The sequence below is a fragment of the Myotis davidii genome, unplaced genomic scaffold (assembly GCF_000327345.1).
Source record: "Myotis davidii unplaced genomic scaffold, ASM32734v1 scaffold1534, whole genome shotgun sequence".
Classification (NCBI taxonomy): domain Eukaryota; kingdom Metazoa; phylum Chordata; class Mammalia; order Chiroptera; family Vespertilionidae; genus Myotis; species Myotis davidii.
In genome coordinates this window covers 45,765-49,506 of record NW_006285799.1, presented here as the reverse complement: position 1 = coordinate 49,506, position 3,742 = coordinate 45,765, and positions in this window count along the sequence as shown.

The window sequence follows — 3,742 nt, the reverse complement described above, 5'->3', positions numbered from 1 at the left end:
CTATTTACAAAATAGAACCACTTATACACGGAAGGTCTTGGTGAAATGGACAGTGATGCAGTGGCTGGGCTGGGGAGGAGCAGTGACTCCGGAGGGGCTGTGGCTGCGGTGAGGCTGGGGAAGTGAGTGCCTGAGCTGCTTGGGGTGACCCTCTGGCAAAGCTGCTGGGAAAGCCCAGGTGGAGAGCAGTGGGGGTGTTAGAGGGTTTGCTGGGAAAGTGGAGTGGAGCTGGGGTATCCAGTCTGTGGACCGTGAACCCTGTGAACATTCCTCGTCCACAGGACGACCCGGGGCTGGGGGCCCTCTCCCCAGGGAGGGCTGGGAACTCTGGGGTGAGGGCTGGGCATTAGCAGAATTTCCTGCTCCATCCCCTACCCCCGTGATCCCACCCATTCACCCAGCATCACTCTTTAGCGCAAGTCCCCTGTTTTGTGTCCCTGTCCTTGCCTTGCCTGGTACACGGGGAGGGGAGCTGAGCAGGGTGTGGTGGCACCAACCCTCGGGAAAGTTCCAAACCCCGTGGGCGCCCTGTTCTGGACCCCGTCCTCGTGCCCGCCCCCCCTCCCCTGCCCCCGCAGGTTCCATTCTGGCTTCACTGCTGAGCTCCGCCCAGAGACAGTCCTGTAGTAGAAGCTGGGCCAGGAGGACAAGACCGAACTTACTGCCCACAGGCCACACCATCGCGACCTGGAGCCGCATCCATAGGGTCCAAGGAGGGAATGAATCCCTGAGCATCCATCCCTGCCCCTGGTCCTCCGGGTTGCCTCTCCCCCAGGCGGAAACCTGCTCCTTGGGGGAAGTGTCCCAGCATTTCAATCCCTTCTCCTCGGGACCCTCAGCCCCCTTCCTCCACCCCATTCTCCTGACCACTTACAGCTTTCCGTCTCCTTTCCCAACTTCACGATCATTTCTTCTTTTCTTAAAAGACTCAAGATTTTTGGTTCGAGAGCACTTCCTTTTTAATGAAACAGATAGAAGACATTCTTTATTTGTCTTCATCAACATGTGTTTCTACTGGTTTCTATCCCAGTGGAGCCCAAGGCTTTTGTTGACTGAAGTACTTCCTCTTTGGAATACTGACCCAGGATTTTTATTTCCAAGTTTGTTGTGCAGGCAAGAATAGAAAGGCCTACAGTGCCACCTGGAGTCCTCTGGGCACTTAAGGCTTCCAGTTCTGCAAATGGTGGTTTTAGAGTGTTTAAGGTTTTCACTCTCCCACTGGTCTCATTTCTTCAACCATTGACACAGCACCAACCAGCACGTAAGTAGCATGGGGGTCCTCTGGGGAGAATCACCCTAAACCAGAGTAAACCCATGGCCTCTTCAGTCTGAGAAGCTCTCCCGATTCCTGTTCAGAGGGTCCTGTGTATGGTTTATATCCGCACATTCAAAGGCAGCTCAAGCGACAGAGGAAGTGCCATGGACTGCAGTGCATGGCCCATCTCTCTCACCTGCCCCCGCAGGTTCCATTCTGGCTTCACTGCTGAGCTCCGCCCAGAGACAGTCCTTAGTAGAAGCTGGGCCAGGAGGACAAGACCGAATTTTCTGCCCACAGTCTACGCCATCGCGACCTGGAGCCGCATCAGTAGGGTCCAAGGAGGGAATGAATCCCTGAGTGTTGTCCCTGCCCCTGGTCTTCCAGGTTGCCTCTCCCCGAGGCCCAGCACCAGCACCTTGGGGCGAAGTGCCCCAGCATTTCAATCCCTTCTCCTCCCCTTCTCCTCGGGACCCTCAGCCCCCTTCCTCCACCCCATTCTCCTGACCACTTACAGCTTTCCGTCTCCTTTCCCAACTTCACGATCATTTCTTCTTTTCTTAAAAGACTCAAGACTTTCGGTCCCAGAGCACTTCCTTTTTAAAGAAACAGGTAGAAGACATTCTTAGCTGTCTTCATCAACATGTGTTTCTACTGGTTTCTATCCCAGTGGAGCCCAAGGCTTTTGTTGACTGAAGTACTTCCTCTTTGGAATACTGACTCAGGATTTTTATTTCCAAGTTTGTTCTGCAGGCAGGTGTTGAAAGGAATGTTCTCTTTGTGGAGATTTCTTATTGAAGCTATTAATGTTTAAATGTAGGAATGACATCTCTTAGCACCACAGAAAGTAACATGATATGTTTAAAAAGCCCTGAGGAGGATACTCAGCAAATTCAATAATGGACCTGAGGTGCTGCCTCTACTGTCTCATCCTTATCTGCCCCTGGTCTCTGGACAGAGGTTTGAACGCCTCATGATCTAAAAAGAGCAGCAGGTCATCCAGAGGCAGCCGAGCAAAGGCAGAGTCACTGAGCTAGTCCACACCACCAGGGCCTCCTTGGTCGCATCGCATCAGCAGCCTGCAGAAAAGGGCGAGTGTTGGTCCCAGTGGCTGAGGAAATACTGGGTCAGTTCTCCTATGGCTCCAGCACCCCAGTGACTCCCCATCTCCAGGCCTGCCCCCACTAGAGTCACATCTTCCTTGAACCTGCCACCCCTGCCCTGGGACCAGCAGCCTGTACCAATCTCTGCCCACCCTTTGCACATCATAGAGTCACCCCACCCCTGCCAAAGATGTTCTGAGCTCAGGACTAAAGTAATGACTCAATTGCTCCCTTCACTCAGGTCTGATTCTCCTGGGCATGGGAGGTTCTAAAGGACCTGGTGGGAGCTCTGATGGACAGGAAGGCCCATCCTGACACCTGACAGCCTGAGGAGGGTTGCAGACAATCATCCTTCTTTCCCTCCTCTCCCAGCCTCTCACCTAGCAGCACCTGGAGCTCTCAGTATGAAGGTCCCAGCCCTGCCCTATTCATAGGGGATCCTCAGTGGCTGAGGATCTGAAACCTGGAGGAGACTGGCTGTCAGGTGATTACACCAGGGCTCAGCTAGGAATCCCAGGCCTCCTTCTAGCCTTAAGGGTTGCCTCCTTAAGTAGTCCTTTGTAGGAATTACATCTCTTAGCACCACAGAAAGGGACACGATATGTTAAAAGTCCAGAGGAGGATAATCAGCAAATGCAATAATGGACATGAGATGCTGCCTCTACTGTCTCATCCTGATCTGACCCTGGTCTCTGGACAGAGGTTTGAACTCCTCATGATCTAAAAAGGAGCAGCAGGTCATCCAGAGGCAGCCAAGCAAAGGCAGAGTCGCTGAGCTAGTCCACACCACCAGGGCCTTCACACAAGCTAAGACCCCGCCTCAGCCAGAGCCACTGGACACTCTCCCCTCCTCCCTTCCACACTTTCTAAAAATCAATAGAAAAAAAAATCCTCTGGTGAGGAATAACCGAAAAGAAGGAAGAGGAGGAGGGGGGTGGTGAGAGAAGAAAGAAGGAAGAAGTGAGGAGTAGGAGGAGGGAACGAAGAATGAAACCTTACCTCTTCAGACAGCATGAATGGACCTGGAGAGCATTATCCTAAGTAAAATAAACCAGTCAGAGGAAGACAAGTACCATATATTTTCACTTCTATGCGGAATCTGATGAACAAAATAGAGTAACAGACAGACTCATGGATACAGAGGACAGACTGACACCTGTCAGAGTTGATGTGTTGTGGTGCAGGGAAAAGAGGGAGGATTAAGCAAAAAACCAAAAACAAACAAAAAACCACAAAACTCTCATAGACAGAAAAAAGCACCTTGTTATTCTCAGGTTTTGAGATCTTGCTGTTGGTATTTGTCATGTTTGGCTCAGATAAACTAAAAAATTCTCTAAAAGAAGAATAATACAATACATCAAAGAAGTTCATTTTTTTAGAGTAT